The following is an 18,043-nucleotide window of genomic DNA, read 5'->3' as shown; positions in this document are numbered from 1 at the left end:
GGGGGAATGAAACATGAGAGACTATGGACTATGGGAAACAAACTGGGGACTTCAGAGGGGAGGGGGTGGGGGAAGGGGATGGACTGGTGGTGGGTAGTAAGGAGGGCACGTATTGCATGGTGCACTGGGTGTTATACGCAACTAATGAAGCATCAAACTTTACATCAGAATCAGGGGATGTACTGTATGGTGATTAACATAATATAATAAAATAAAATTAATTAAAAAAAAAACATAAGCAGGCTGTTGTGGAAAAAATTAACATACAGCATAAATGACATGGTAATATTTTACCACCACTAAAAGCTGTATAGCAAGGTAAAAATGTTTTTGCCTTGTCCTGTTTTTGGTGCTAGTGATTGATGGAGAATATAATTCTGTAAAGATGCTTTAGTAAAAAAAAATTACAGCATAATAATTTTCAAATTTGGGTGCCACTTCTCATTCCAAATCATTTTCATGTAAATTAAAAGCTAGGCTAACACTGACAAAATGAGAGATTCTGTATTGCATCAGTAAATCAGTTGTTTGATCCATCTCAGTCTTTCCAAGTCTGCCTCCAGCCAAGGCCAGACACTCATTATCTCTCACCTGGACTATTATAATGGCCCCTTAACTGACTCCATGTCTCTAGTATCTTATCCATTTGTGTCTGTTCAGCTCCCATATTAATGTCCCAAAGCATGTTTAATGTCCTAAATGTATCATGGCCTAACTTTAAATAACCTCCAAAGCATGGCAAAACTTTGATAAAAAGGCAATCTAGGCAAGAGAGATACCACAAATTAAATCGAGAAGATGCAAATGGACCTAAAATGCTCGCGAGTCAATGAAGAAATCTTCTGTAGGAGAATCTGAGGTTGGGGAGAAGTGTAATATTGGCTACTTCAGGTAGGACTATACTGGAAGGTCATGATGGAGGACTTAGAAGTTGATTAAGAATTGTGGTATTAATTCAGGTGTGCTATTGAAGAAAAGACATCATGAGAGCAGGGAACCTTCTTAAAAGGTGATTTGAAAATTCAGAACTTAAGTGACAAATGGCTAGGACTTAGGGTAAGAGACCATTAAGTGTAATAGATATATATTACATTTACTTATATATGTTGTTAGAGAATAATATAAGGAAATACGACTATTACTTATAATTAACCAGCTCTGACATGTACACATGGCTAATATACTGTCTAAACGGAAATGATTATCTTCAAGATGACCAATGAACCGGTTCTTTAAATAGCAGCTTCATTTTCCAACTGTTAAGACAGGTTTAATATAATAAATTCCAACCATCAGCAATGGCCAGTTTATGAGATAGATGCATCTAAGTATTCCACGGGATTCAGAAATAGATGAGCTTGGAAGTGTCCTTTTTGCTTCATCTTGTAGGTCCCTAAAGGAAGCCTAAATCCAGACATATTAGACCAGAGTATTGCATTAGTCTATTTTCTTATCTATGTATCTATTTTTAGACTAAAAGTTCAATATTCGGGGATTTCATATGAAAACAAAGATTTCTGGTTTCTCTTGAACATGTGGAGAAACTGGGAATACCTGGGTCCTCATTCCAGCTTAGGATTAATTGGCTGAAACTGAGTAGCAGGGCCTCTTCAGGTGAAATATGCTTTACCATTTCTCTATAGTTCCTTGGAGTGATTGTCTAAATTTCTAAACCAAGGATTTCCCCTCAACTGAGGCAAAACTTAACTCAGAATGCCAATATGAAAACAGATGAAGGGGGGCTGCTTGCATTGAAGGCAAAAGTAGAAGATGAAGAACCATGAATCAGGGCTCACCCTACTCACTACGTGAAGATATCTATGATGAATCTAGCTATAAACCCCTACCTTGGAAGAGAACCATGAAAGAAAGGGTTCCTAGAGTGTAAGCTTCATTAGGGAATTTGAGTTCAGTACCTTGTATATTACTCACACCAACACTTAAACATAATTCTTAAAGGTGTCAGCAAGAGACATCAAAATTACCTAGAACGACATGAATACCTAAAATGAGATGGAGGTAGGCGTTCTCCATTCAGAGCCAACCTTCTATAGTCTCTGTGGCACAGAACAAAGCTTGTAAGTGATAAGATGTGCATGGAACAAACTTCAGTATTTGTTTTTATTGTTTTATTTGTTGGAATTTTGGGTCATCCAATGATTTGTATTCATGAACAACGAAATATGTTATTATAATTTCTAAACTATGGTGTACGTGATGAAGAAAATTTACCTCCAAAAGTTTGCTTTTTGCCAAAGAACTGCATGTTTCACTGAGCTAATGCAGAAATCAATGTACTGGAATGAATTCACAGTACATTAACTTCTTGCAAGTTACTGTAAAAAAAACTTTGAAATATCACCTAGGTGTAAAATTAAATATGACTCCCTGCCTTGATTTATACTGTACACTGGTAATGGTGAATTTGTTTCACTTACCAATAAGTTTTTTCCTAATGGATTGTGTATCACCTAATCCAGAGATTTAGGCTTTTCTAATCTCCTATAGGCAAACAGCCATCTTATTATTTTATTTAATAATATAACAGCTAAAGGAAAAAAGTTGTGGGGGGAAGTGAGATTTTTGTTTTCCTCAAATAAAACTGAAATAGTCAACAATCTTTTAGTTACACTAATAGTGTCAAGGAACTGTGGATAATTCCAATTCACTAAAAAAGAGGACCTTTTAAACCAGGAAAAAGTCTGAAAAGTGACCAGAAATATGCCTCTGAAGAGAAAACAAAGGAATAGAGAAGAAGAGTTTATTATGTTTCCTAGGAACATCATAACACTTGGCTTGTGGAAGCATGCCTCCAACTCTTGTCTTCTCTTTGCATGGTCATCTCCCCTATGTGTCCCTGTGTCTCACAACTTCCTCTCCTTTCTAAGGACACCAGTCACTGGATTTAGAATCCTCACTAAATTCAAGATAATCTCATCTCAATTTTCTTAATTTCATCTACAAAGACACTATTTACAAATAAGTTCACATTCACAAAAATGTAAGTTAGGACTTAAACATATCTTTTGGTGGGCATAACCCACTGGAGTGAGGAATAAAGACTATGATAAGGAAGGCAATATAACACATGGATGAGAACCTGGCCTTTGAGATCAAACCAAGCTGGGCCTATATATTCCCCTTTAACATGAACTTCAATCTTTTCATCCGTGACAAAAATTGGCAAACTATGGCTTGCAGGTCAAATCCAGCCTCTGCCTGTTTCATAAATACAATTTGCTGGAACAGAGCCATATCCATTTAAGTGATGCCTATGGTGGTTTTTGTACTGCAAGGGCAGAGGTGACTAGTTACAACAGAGACAGTATGACGTACATAGTCGGAATATTTGCTATCCGGACCTTTATAAAAAGAGATTTGCAAATTCTGATTTATGAGATGGGAATGACAGTACTCACTGCATATGAGAATCAAATGAGAGCTCTAAGTAGTGTTGACCACACAAGCAAGCACTCTGAGTTAGCTGTCTCTATGAAAGTACTATGACAAATAATGAGCATGGGATTGAAAATGAGAAAGACCTCAGTTCAACATCAAGCAGTCCACTTCTTACTAGTGGTATTAATTTGTGCCTGTCACTGACCATTTTCAAGCCTTGATTTTTCTCATTTGCCAGATGGAAGTAATTATTACACCAACTTCAAAGAATTGTTCTATAGATAAGAGGATCTGGGACAAGGAGTTACCTATTGCTGCTACTGTTATTATTCTCCAACAAAGAAGGTATAACATCATAAGTGTATACGATAGGTAGGGGAATCAGGAAGACAGTCCAGCTTGAGAAATCCTTTACGAGGAAAGATTCAACATCTGAGTCTTCAAGAATGATATTCTCTGCAAGGCCAAAACCTCTGTGGCATGCAGGAATGGGTAGAGTGCTTGAGTGAATTTTGATCCAACACATAGAACAGGTAATGATGAGCTTTTGGTATTTGGCAAGAATAGTTACATGCTAATTAAAGCAGCCATATTAAAATACTGAACAAACAGAGCATGAAGGCATGTAAAGATGGGGATGAAGATACAGATTTTAAAAACACAATGAACTCATTATCACTGCCACCAATCACATTCCTCCTTTCATGTTCCCTCTTTCCTGCCTCTATATTAAAGACAAAGCTCCTTGACATGGCTTATAGAACTTCCCTAATCTTTTCATTTCTCTCCATTGGCATTTAAGGTGCATGAGATTCTGTAACTTACGATGCTCACCACATGGTAATAACTTGATAAAGCGAAAAACTAATTCAGGAAGCATCAAACATGGCTTCTTTTATTTTTATTTCATGTAGTCCACATGCAGCTTAGCTTTATAGGTATCTCTTTACAATCATTATCAGTTTAGGAAGGAAGCAGAGGCTATAGCTGTGTCTATTTGGAATATAGCTGTGTCTATTTGGAATATAGCTCTGGTTCCAGTGCTGAATTATTTTATTTAAAGTGTACTACACTCATCCTTTCAATGTTCCCAAAGGTGATTCAGATGAGACAGATAAAACCCTCAAGTCTTCTTACTCAAGAGAACTGAAGTAGTACCAAAGTATTTTAAGGTGTGAATTCTTGTTTTAGACTTGTTGGAAATGATCAGGTGAAGCCAATCCATACTGGGATTTATGCAAAAATCAGGGACACAATATACAGACCATAGATTTAAAAATTTCTCTCTGGCTTTGATTCTGCATATGAGTCTCAAAAGCTGATGGTTGTCAGTCATATGATTCCAAATGTAGAGATATGGAAAACAGAAAGCAAAAAAAAAAAAAAAAAAAAAAAAAAAGAAAGAAAAAAAAAGGAAAGAGTTTGAGGAGGAAAATATTCTCACCATTCAAAGGCTACCAACAATTGATTTTTGATATTTTTTTTCATTTTTTGGTCAGTGTTCTTAATTTTTTTTTTTGCAGGGGGAGGTAAATTTTACTTATCTTACTAGCTACCTAATATTCATTTTGCAGTGCAGAGTAGCTTGATAGAAATACAACATCCTTAGTTATTTGGCCCAAACTGGAATGAAGCCTGGACAATTACTACTACTGGAAAAAATAAAACACTATATATGTGTAAAAGATGGAATATAATGCAGTGTCCCCAAAGGAATAAACAAATCTATAAAAGGAAAATGGAGGTTGTTAATATATTAAGAGATGCAGTCTGGAATCAAACTGCATGGATGAAAAAAAAAAAAAAACAAGCTGTCACATTACTAGTTGGGCAATCTTATACAACCTCCCTATTCCTTAATTCCCTTATCTAACATAGTAATAAATGATAATGTTGATGTAAAAATAAAATGAGCTAATAGAGCATTTAAAGACAGGTATACCCTATTGTAAATGCTAAGTATTAGCCATCATTATTTATCAGGGAAAAAAATGGAATACAACTACCTTATTATCCAGCAATCCCACTACTGAGAACATAGGCAAAAGAAATTAAATCAGTATCTTGGAGAGATCTCTACACTCCCATGTTCATTGAAGTACTATTCACAATAGTTCAGATGTGGAAACAACCTATATGTTGATGCATAAAGAAAATATGCCATTTATATATAATGGAATAGGACTCAGTCTTAAGGAAGGAGGGAACCCCCGCCCATTTGCAATAACATAAACGAACTTGGAGGTCGTTATGCTACTTGAAATAAGCCAGGCACAGAAAGACAATACTAGATGATTTCACTTACATGTAGGATCTAAAATAGTTGAACTCAGAAGCACAGTAGAGTGGTGGTTGCCAGAAGCTGGGGGGTGAAGTGGAAGACACTGGTCAAAGAGTACAAAATTTCAGTTGTACAAGACGAATAAGTTACGGAAATCTAATTTACGGTACGGTGACCATAGTAAATAATACTGTATCATATACTTGAATTTTGCTAAGAAGGTAGATTCTAATTTTTCTCACCATACATTAAAAAAAAAAGTAACTATGTGAGGTGATGAATCTATTAACCAGCTTGATTGTGGTGATCATTTCCCAATGTATACATATATCAAAACATCAAATTATACAACTTAAATATACACAACTTATATTTATCAATTACATGCCAATAAAGGTGAAAATGAGATGTATGTATATTAAAAATGTAAATGAAAACATAAGCTAAATAACTATATATATTTTACTTCAGGAATACATATACTTTAGGATGAACACATGCAGAGTGCATTAGAAGGCTATAAATTAAATATAAGGAAAACTAATAGGATTGCAGATAGAAAGTGAAAGGGGAAATTATGAAACTGAATTAAGAATCAAAGAACTATGTGCATGGACTGAGGATGAGAGCATGCAGCAACTCCATCAGATCCTCTCTCCAAGTATTTTAGATATAAGATGCAGAGACAGTGAAAGAGATAAGGGAGCAAGTCTAAGCTGTTGAGCAAGACTCAAGAGACCAAAAGACACAGAGACACTTGGCAGGGAGCAGTCAGCAGGGGCTAGACCCAGGAGTCATATGTCCTTCCTCCTGAGGCAAAGGAGGTTCTTTTTGTCTCCTTCACTCCCCATGTATCCAACAATGGGTCCCAATGCCTGGGGTTGCTTAAGTTTGTCCTCATTCTTTGGAATTAAAAATAGCCTGATAATATATCCATTTCAGTGGGTACTCCAAAGAGAAAATATCCTGAGGACACACACAATAAAGGACTTTAGTTCAACTTGAGACATAAAACAAGGACACAAAAAATTATCATGACCTTCAAAATACCTGTTATTTTTCTTTGTATTTGAAATTTCTGTGTATGATGATCCATGGTTCCACTTCTTTGTATCACATGGAGAATGTGAAAAGCTTTAAAATACTTGGATTTCCTCCAATGTGATACTGTATCAAGACTGGGCTGTGTGGGCCCTGAGATTTTACTTCATATAAACAGAGGTTATGAAATATCATAGGCAAAGCCCCTAGGCAGAGTGCCTAGCACATAGCATACTTGAAAAGCTAGTATTTTACTCTTCACCTTTCCTAGGCATGGCTCCAATATCCAGAAAAAACTGTTAAAACTTACTGATTGCTACTTTCACTGATGATATCGGTGGGAAGGAGTATAGCTAATGAAAAATATGGAATATATCTCCTGAGACTTAACAGTCTTAGATGTGAGGATAAGGGATGTGGGAAGAAACACGGTAGAATCAGGAATACTTTTGAAAACTGGGTCAGGGATGGATGGGGACACTGGCAAGGATACACTACAAACTTGAGAGTGGAAAGGGGAGAACTCAGTTTCAGACAGTTTGTGGGTGGAACAGAACGATTAAGGATGTTAATTGAAAATATCTGAAGTCAGGAGAAAAATCACTAATTATAGGTCTGGGATACAAGTATTGGCATAGCATCCAGGTAGCAAGGTAGGTGATAAGGGTGATCTTGAGAACAGGAAGAGATTATCTTGGACAGAACCCTAAGTCATCTTTCTTATTTGGGATGATGAGAGAAAAGTCATCCATCTTCTGCTTAAGCCTCCTCACTGACTATAAAGTATCCTACAACAGTCAGCTGAACAGCTGTAAAATTGGAAAGATCTTTTTAAAATCTAAATGGAGCTCCCTCTACTCACTGGTTTCAGATTAACTTTATCCAATTAAAATACTAAAATATTGTCTACATAAGAGTATTTCAACAAATCTGGAAATTATATATATATATTTATATAGATAGATAGATAGATATAGATATAGATATATAGTATAATATATATAATATAATGTCCCCCACATTTACAAATTTGTAAACATTTAATTTTCCAGGCAGAATGCTAAGGGGGAAATGCTTGGTCCTTTTTGCTCAACATTTTGATTAACAACTTCGATAAAGACACAGATGGCATGCTTATCAAATTTGGGGATGATACAAAGCTGAGAGAGCTAATATGTTGGATGTCAGGATCAAGATTCAGAGTGCTTAACAAGCTGGAATAATGAGCTACAATTAAGAATAGGAGAAAGAAGATAGGAAAAAGCACAGTTCTGCACTATGGTACCCAAAAGGCAACTGAACATACATACTCAGAATGGGGAAAAAAAAAAAACAACTTTATAGTGGTTCCTAAAAAACAAGATTTTCTGATTTGGCTACAAACTGAAAACTCATCAGTAGTCACTACACAAATTATGCATTTCATTTATTTTAATGTAAACTTCATCTGGGAAGTATTTAAGATGATTAACAAAACGAGCACAGAAATACTATTTAAATGGCCCAGAGAAAATGGGTAAATACCATAAAATATTGAGGATATTGTACTCCTATTTATTCAAGAGACATTGAGCACCTATTTTGGCTGAAAGACTGTTCTTTGCCTGTTAAACATCCATTCATCCTTCATTTTTAGATATTTCTTTTCTTAGAGTGGCCATGTCTGATTACCCATTTTAAGTGATTTCCTCTCTTAATTTGTTCCCTGGTCAATTTTGTCCCAGCACTCAGGATGATTTGAAATTATGTTTCCTGTGCATATGTTTTCTTAATATATCTGTCAATAACTAGATTACAAGGCCCATGAAAGCAAGGATCATGTAAGTTTTGTCTAACACTACGTAACCAAGGTGTACCATAGTTCTTGACACATAGCTAGGTGTTCGATAAATAGGTTCTGCATTAATTATGAGCTAAGAATTGGATACTAATAATTTGCAAGGGAGAAAAACATGTAAAGAGATCTAATATGTCATGTTTTACATGGAGGTGTGACTATATTTCTGTGAGAATACAGAACTGGTCTGTCAAAATTGAGGAAAACGTTCTTTGAAGAAGTGGATTTGAGTGAGGGTTCAAAAGATGAATGGAAGTTCACCATAAAGAGAAACACCTTAAAAAGACTGAGGTAAAAACATAATAGGCAAAGGAAAGAGTAATTCAAGGGCAGAAGGTGCTTGGGGAACAGTGGGAAGAAGTCCAGTATGGTTGCAGCAGATGGTACATGAAATGTGTGGTTGAAAGTGACATTGGCACACCATGTTCCTTTTACCATCATTTAAGAGCTTACTGCCAAATGGAAACATATTGGAGAAAAATGAGCACAATTATCAAGAGCTAGATATTGCATATGAGCTAGAGTATAAAACACTCCATATTTAGCCTAGAAAATAAAATGTTTATAAACTTATTAATGTAGGGGACACACACACACTATATATAGTGCACACTGTATATATCTGAATATATATGGACACGCACATGCGCTATATATATGAATTTTTGAAATACACTTATGTATACAATATTTTAGATTTATTAATTGGATAAAGTTAATTTGAAACCAGTGAGTAGAGGGAGCTCCATTTAGATTTTAAGAAGATCTTTCCAATTTTACAGCTGTTCAGCTGACTGTTGTAGGATACTTTATAGTCAGTGAGGAGGCTTAAGCAGAAGATGGATGACTTTTCTCTCATCATCCCAAATAAGAAAGATGACTTAGGGTTCTGTCCAAGATAATCTCTTCCTGTTCTCAAGATCACCCTTATCACCTACCTTGCTACCTGGATGCTATGCCAATACTTGTATCCCAGACCTATAATTAGTGATTTTTCTCCTGACTTCAGATATTTTCAATTAACATCCTTAATCGTTCTGTTCCACCCACAAACTGTCTAACTGAGTTCTCCCCTTTCCACTCTCAAGTTTGTAGTGTATCCTTGCCAGTGTCCCCATCCATCCCTGACCCAGTTTTCAAAAGTATTCCTGATTCCGCCCTGTTTCTCCACCTCTCCCCACTGTTGTTCCTTCTGACTCTCAGACACTTTCTTCCCTCTGTTCCCCCATTGCCTCTGACCTTTTTCGTTTTCATAGGGGCTACTACAACTCTCTTCCAACTTGTTTCTCTACCTTTAATTTTTCTTTTATATAATCCACTACCTCAAACCTAAAGCCAGAATGATCTTTCCAAAATAAATCTGAAATCCTTTCACAGCCCTGGTTAACAACCCTATTTCTAAAGCAGCAATGTCTCGACAGTTTGAGATTTGCAGAATCAGTGGGACAGTTAAAGGTAGAGTCAGAACAAGGTCTCCGGGTTTCACTTATTCTCAAGCAATTTTACATATAGGGCAACTGTTGGGAACATCTACTACGGATGAGTGGGTCCTAAGTAAACATTATGTGGTATATAAGGCCCTGTAGTGAAATGATTGAGAACTACTGTCCTAAAGCTGTTATACAGGTGTGGTTATGGTCCTTAAACTCTGTGGATATTTCTTGGAGAACAGATTTCAAATTTTAACATTTAAAATTTGACATCTCTTTCAGCTTTATATAGTTTGTCACATGAACATAAAGAGGTTGTTTTATGTTGATATGTATTTAAGTTTTATCATAAAAGTAATTTCAGTTTACGATGGAACTTTGTTGGATATGTATACCTTAAAAAAAGTTCCAACATTATATATCCCTTAAAAGGAAGTTCAAACATTACAAACAGCACTATGAATAACAGTCTTTATACTATTTGAGTACCTACACAAGTTAATTTTAACTTGAATTTCCAACTTCATCTTCTAACACCTACCTATATCCTGGTCATACAGAACTAGTCATCTTTACCAAACCACAATGCCCACTTTTCTCCTTTAAGACCAGTTCCAATCTCCTTTCTCCTCTGAGACACTATTACTGAAATCATCCCAAGATTAGTTTACCATGGACTTCCTCAAACACTTTGTTCTTATTTCTCTTCTGGCGCATTCTGTATTTAATCAAGTTTACTTATTTACAAGTGTACTTTTTTTTTAAGATATATTCATTTATTTGGGGAGAGGGGCAGAGGAAGAGAGAGAGAGAATCTAAAGCAGACTCCCTGCTGAGCATGGAGCCTGACGCTGGGCTTGATTTCTCAACCCAGAGATCAGGACATGCACCGAAATCAAGAGTTGGATACTTAACCCACTGAGCCACCCAGGAGCCCCTCCAAGTCTGTTCTCATCAAAAGATTCTCAGGAAAATCCTCAAAATGAGTCAGAATCCCTAGTGCCAATATTTTAGATATGTGTGTGAATATATGTGTATATATACATTTATATACACATGTGTGTATGAACATAAACATGTAATGCATATATATTTTACATTATATCATTCTTTTGAATTATAAATTCCTCAACTTTTAAAGTTTACTTTTAACTTTTCAAGTTTGAGATATAATTCACGCATTAAAGTGAACAATTTTTTTAGGATATTCAGAGTTGTACAACTACTACCACAATCATTTTTAGAATGCTATTGTTACCCCAAGAAAACTGCAAATCCATCAGCGGTCTGCTATAATAAGAATTCTGTTCCTCTAAAATTCAGATATTGAAGCCCTAACCCCCAGGATGATGGTATATGGGAGGTAATTAGGCTTAGAGGAAGTCATGAGGGTGGGATCCTCATAAGGAGGTTAATGCCCTTATTAAGGAGAGACACCAGAGTGGTCTCTCTTCCCCACTCTCCTGATAGACTGGTTGATGTCCCGAAATTTTTCTTGGTAATTCAAAAAACCAAGTATGTTGACTCAGAGAATGGGGATAATACCAAATCTGGAAGTCCCCCAAACAGTCCTGTATTAGATTGAGTATCTCCAATGAGTATTACTCACTCTTTATATACTGTTATATAGAAAAAAGCCTGATATAACCTAAATGTTTCATTGATGTTTGTTAAAAGAATAAATGAATACATAAACAAATGAAGGGCTGCACTGGGAACAGTGGTTCATTAGTTGAATTCTTGGACTAGAAGTTCCTCAAACATTTTTAGGGGTAGACTTCTCTCTTCAAATGAGAGGTTATCAGTAAGATTTGGTCTCTATTAATTGTTAAATAGGCCAAAATTAGAAAATAAAAAGAAATAAACAATATAAGACCTAGATAGAAGTGGATCCCCTATACCCTGAAACAATACCCTAAAACAAAAAAAGTGAATGAAAATACCAATTCCATATATTGTTTTTCAAGAAAATAACCAAAAGCCCCATTTTCTTTCTTATAACATTTCAGCATTCTGTTTTGCCAAGTAATTTTCCAGATTGTGGTATCATTCATATAAATCCCCTTGTGAAGACCTTAGACACTATATACATGAAGAAATAAAGAACATAACCCTTGGTGAATGTTTCTAACCCTTGAAACATTTCCAATTACTTTTAATTTGTACATCTTTAAAAAAGTTTAGTTTCAAAAATTTAACAGCCTTAACATAATGTGGTAGGCTGAATAGCCCCCAATGACATCCTAGTTCTAATCTCTAGAACCTGTGAATGTTACCTTATATGTCAAAAGATACTTTGCAGTTGTGACTAAGTTACCGATATTGGGATGGGAAGATTCTCCTGGATTATCAGCACAGGCTAAATAATCCTAAGTGTCCTTTCAAGAGGGATGTAGAAGGAGATTTGACACAGAATAAGGAGGCAAGGAGACAATGAAGCAAAGGGCTATGCTACCATCTTTGAAGACCCAGCAAGAAGCTATTAGCCAAGGAATGCAGCTTCAGAAACTAGAAACAGCAAGGAAACATGTTCTTTCCTAGAGCCTTTGAAGGCAGCATGGCCCTGATGAGACCTTAATTTTGACCCAGAGAAATGGATTTTGGACTTCTGATTTCTAGAATTGTGAGAGAGTAAAGGTTTTAAGTCACCAAGTTTGCAGTTTTGTCATGGCAGTCATAAGAAACACATGTACATTAAAATTCTTTACGCATAAGCATGGATTTACATCACGTTTTGTTAATTATTGAGTATATATGATGTGCTGACTCTGCCAGATGTTGTGAGGAAAGACTGTTGGAGTAGACAGTCCCTCCCTCAAGGAACACATGTCACCTTCTGGCAGTATCAACTAGCAATAAAGTAGCTTAAATGTGAGAGGCATCTAAGAGACAACACAGATATTCTGAGCTCTTAATGGGTTCTAGGGGTTGGGGAAGGGTGGACTGGCAAGAGAGCTTGTGATCTTCTAGAGGGGATGTTTCTGATACATGTCTGGAAAGGTTATTAGGAGTTAATCAGAGAAGTAGGTTATAAAGCAGAAATACTGAAGTCATAGCAGAAATAAAATATAGAGGTACAAAGGGCAAAAGCCCTAGGAGAGTGCCTAGTAGGTGTTGAGATGTCCAAGAACCTGAGAAGTCTGGAGTTGAAACATAGGAAGGATGAAGGGTAAGACTTCAGAGATTAAAAAAAGGTAATTTCATGAAGGGCCTTGTTGGTCATGCTAAGGCATCCAGGCCACAGGTTTTAAACTCATGTCAACTTAGGAAAGTGGTTAATTCCATTTGTCTTTTGGAAAGATGCCCCTTGACAAGGGAGAAAAAGGTGGTGGGAGGAGGATCCAGTGAGGACAGTGGATGGGCAATCACTACAGTTAATCTTAGGCAAAAGAGAAGTGAAGTTTGAACAACAAAAAGGGAGAGCAACTGGGATGGAAACTCATGGTAGAAATGAGAAACGTCCCCAAAGCAGCAATACTGAATGCATTTCTTTAAAGCAACACTTCTATTAACACAAAAAAATAAAGAATTTCAACATGGAAAAAAAAAACCACAAACATATTAATCTTGTCAAATTTAAGTTTTCTTTTCCCAAAACAGGCACTATTAATTTTTCCCTGAGTGGTGATTTGAAGAGCTTTTCAATGTCACAAGAAACAAAGATGTAAAGAACAAAGGAATCAGGTCATTTGGCAAAAGATGCAGATGGCTAAAATGTGTCTTTCTGTAACCCAGGGTGGGGTTTAACCATTTCTTCCATTCTGAGTGGTAGACTTACGAGAATAGCTCACAGTAGTTTAGCAAGTTTATACCATCTTCACTATAAACAAATCTTTGCCAAGACACTTTGTAAAATGCTGTCTAAACCATCTCAGTTAATAAAAATGTTAACTTTTCAGTCCCTGACCATGCTCTTTCAGCTCAGGTGTATAAGCTTGTCTAGTGGAGTTGTAACAGATTTTTCAGTATTTTAAATTCAATACATACACATAAGATATAAACTTTCTAAATGTATTGATTGAATTATTTTTTCCAGTGACTGCAAATATGTGAAACATTGTCCTTTAAATCACAATGATTTTTTTAGTTTTTTTTTTTTTCGGCTTTGTCTGCTATCCATACCTCTTTATATATGAGAGCAAGTTAATTGCTTTAATAGTTAAGCTGAAAATGCTGTTATCTCTGGATGAAATATTAATAAAGATAATTAATTGCCTATTAAAAATAATAATCCCTCTGGAATCAGTTATAAAACAGATTACACTTTCATTTTTCAGTTTGATGAACTAAAATTATACATAGCTATCACTGGATCACTTGGAAATCTTTTTCTACATCCTTCCATTCTTTGAAAAACATTGCTTGTCTTACTATAGCAATAGAACTTCATTTCCTCTAACCCCCAACTGTAGATCAAGGGCAAAGTAAAGCAAAGTAGAACCAAATACTTTTGTAGTCTTTGACCATGCATAGTCCAGCTGATTTCTCTATGGATCTATGTTCATTATACACAGCTCTTCTATGTAAAGATCCATTAAAACACAAATGTGCACATGCACGCACACATGCACACACATTTCAGAACTTCTATAAAGGCTTATGTGTGTTGACTCATGTCATGTCTACGCTAGTCTTCCCATTCATTCAGTGAACCTATACTGATAGCCCTGATGAGCCAGACACTGCTACACCTTGGGGATGAAAAAATGAACGTGATTTAGTCCTGAATTCCAGGGAGCTATAATTTTAGTGAGGGAAAAAAAATCTACACGGAGAAACTTAAAAAAAACGTAAATATAGTCATAGAAAGAATTATAAGGTATCATGGGAATCCTCAGAATGATCTCCTCACCTCTCCTGAGAGTGGAAATAAGGGACATACTTCCTGGAGTAGGCAGCACCTGGTCTTACTGAGGAGCAAAGAGTCTCCTAAAATCTGGAGAAAGAGAATGCTAGGTAGACTAATCATGGATGTCTGTCATGTCTTCTTTAGGAGACGTGAAGAGGAGGCCAGAGTGCAGGCCGAGCGCTGCCATGGTCACATCTGCTTTTCAGTATGATGGCTGATGGCACCTGGTGTGATGGATGTCAGGTGCATAGGTCAAGGCAAAATACTTGAAAATCTATTACCCAGATTATTAGATAGAAGGATAAAAGGAAAAGATTGAGAAATACTTGAGAAAATTATTAAACATTATGAAGACCTGAGGATTCAGTCTTATACTCAAAAATCTGGAAAACCTACTAACTTCCAGGCGCTATTCTTGGTGCTGTGTATTTAGTTAAAAAAAAAAAAAAGCAGCTATTTCTCTTGGAACTTTATTATCTACTGGTAGGAAAGAGATAATAAGCTATTTTTAAGTGAATATGCAATATTTTGGTTGGTGATTAAGTGGACTATGAAGAAAAATAAAGACTAGCAAGGGGCATAGGAAGTAATGAAGTGGGCTGATGGTTCATATCCAGTCTTTCAATAACTCCTCCCAGGGAATCAACAGAAGGGAAGAGTGAAGGCAGGGCAAGAGAAAAAAGAAAGCCCTGTATGCTTTTATGTCCTGTTCTTAGGCAAATTATCAGTGGGATAAGAAACATAGTAGGAAATAACTCACCTCAACTGTACTAATTTTGGCACATGCTATTTTGTTGCAAGAACTAGGTGATCCCAGTAAACCTCTGGCCTGTTGTCGCACACTTGGGGAATACACTATATACTTTGGCATTAAGCCATGATGGGACTCAACAGGAACCAACAACTGCTGACAGGACATAAACAGAAATTCCTCAATTCTTAAAAAATAAAATGCAATTTTATTATTAGTCCCCCTAGTGCTGTTCCCGAAGTCAAACAGACTTGGCTGAGGTTATCCGTGGCCTGAATCATCCATGGGATCTGTGAGAATAGATAATTGAGAATTTACTAGATTGTTATTGCCCATAGCTGTATTTACTACCAGGGTCCACATAGGACACCTCAGCATAAGGAATAATTACCCTCACAAAGAAATTTATGATACAATCCTGGGGAATTCTGTTTATGTCTTAAAGACAGATGGAAGACAAATCCATATAAGAGTTTAAAAGGGCAAAATCTTCACTGTTCTTATTAGGACAGCCAGATACAGGTTGCTGCTCTGTGCTTGTTCATACATGAAGTTAGAATTTTTCATAATGAGTGAACTCAGATTACAACAACAACAACAACAACAACAAAAAACCTATGTTTTCATTGGTGCTATTAAATTCACCCTCATCACCCTCCCTTGATAGATGGGGGTATGTCTTGCTCCTAGAGGAGACAGAATGAAGTATTGCTACTTAGTATTTTTCAAAATCTTTTGAAAGATGTACTATAAAATTATCTTAACACAAATATAAAGACTATGTGTCTATGGTAAATCTTGATCAAAGCACTATTTTCACTTGGTAAAAATCTTAGATTCTCTAATAGCTTTGCTATTGCTCTGCAAATTCAGTTACATCTCCCCTTTCTCAAGGATACACTTTTTAACCTGAAATAACTTTCTAAATTAAAAAGATATGAAAAATTACAGATCAGTAAGATAAAAAAAAGATGACTGGCATTTACAATAAATTTGCTAATTTTACCTCAAAATTCTATTTTAAAACTACTTTTTCTCTTTCTTTATTACCATCATACTGGTTTAACCTAAAATCATGTCTTATACCATGACGACTGCAAGCACCTCCAATGCATCCTTGCTCCTTTGAAGTCCATTTATACACAGTATAGATTTTTTTAATGATTTAAGAGAAAAAGTGATTTTAAGGGATAGAGGTCATCATATAATGATAAAAGGGTCAATACAGCATGAGGATATAACATGAACAAAGTTGCACCTAGATATATAAACTTAGAAATAAGGGGAGAATTATCCAGCAATACACTAAACATTTTAATGCTACATCTACATCAATGGATAGGGAATCCAGACAGAAAATCAGTAAGGAAATATTGGCATTACACTTGTTAGACAAGATGGACTTTACAGACATATACAGAACACTGTATGCAAAAGCAATAGAACACAGTTTTCTCAAGTGCACATAGAGTGTTCGAGAATAAATTACGTTAGGCCACAAAACAAGTTTTACTAAAATTAAGAATATTGAAATCACATCAAGCATTTTTCTAAACACAACAGTATAAAACTACAAGTTATAAGAAGAAAACTGGAAAATTGACAAATACATGAAGATTAGATAACATGTTACTAAAAAAACTACTAGGTCAAAGAAGGAATAAGGAGAAAAAAAATTACTCTGATTCAATGAAAATGGAAATATCCACACCAAAACTTAAGAGATGCAGCTGAGGCAGTCCTAGGAGGAAAGTTCATAATGGTCAGTGCCTACCTCAAGGAACAAGGAAAACCTAATAACCTAATTTTGCACCCTGAGACATTAGAAGAAAAACAAGTGAAGTACAAAGTAAGAGGGAAGAATATAACAAAGACCAGAGCAGATATAGAGACTCAAAAGAAAACAGAAGAGGCCAATGAAACCCAGAGCCAATTCTTTGGAAAGAAAAACAAAATTAACAAACCTTTAGCTACACTTACCAAGAAAAAGACAAGACTCAAATAAGAAATGGAATGGGAAACATAACCTGGTATCACAGAAATACAAAGGATCTTAAGAGACTACTATGAGTTTGGGGGTGGAGTCTTTTGGGTTTTCCATATAGAGTATCACGGCATCTGCGAAGAGAGACAGTTTGACTTCTTTGCTGATTTGAATACCTTTTATCCCTTTTTGTTGTCTGATTGCTGTTGCAAGGACTTCTAGTACTATGTTGAATAATAATGGCGAGAGGGGGCATCCTTGTCATGTCCCTGATCTTAAGGGAAAGGCTTCCAGCTTTTCCCCATTGAGAATAGTTGCTGTAGGCTTTTCATAGATGGTTTTTATGAAATTGAGGGACTTCATCAAGATAAAAACCTTCTGCACAGCCAAGGAAACAGTCAAAAAAAACTAAGAGGCAGCCCAAGGAATGGGAGAAGATATTTGCAAATGACACTACAGATAAAAGACTAG

General features: G+C 35.9%; 1 protein-coding gene across 1 annotated transcript in view; it reads right to left on the bottom strand.

The window, feature by feature from the left end:
• THSD7B (thrombospondin type 1 domain containing 7B) overlaps positions 1–18,043 on the bottom strand; it is an 848,738-nt gene that overhangs the window by 207,060 nt on the left and 623,635 nt on the right.

Source organism: Ailuropoda melanoleuca, chromosome 2 (genome assembly GCF_002007445.2).
Source record: "Ailuropoda melanoleuca isolate Jingjing chromosome 2, ASM200744v2, whole genome shotgun sequence".
Taxonomy (NCBI): Eukaryota; Metazoa; Chordata; class Mammalia; order Carnivora; family Ursidae; genus Ailuropoda; species Ailuropoda melanoleuca.
The sequence above is the reverse complement of the archived record's forward strand: the minus strand, read 5'-3'. Positions and strand labels throughout refer to the sequence as shown.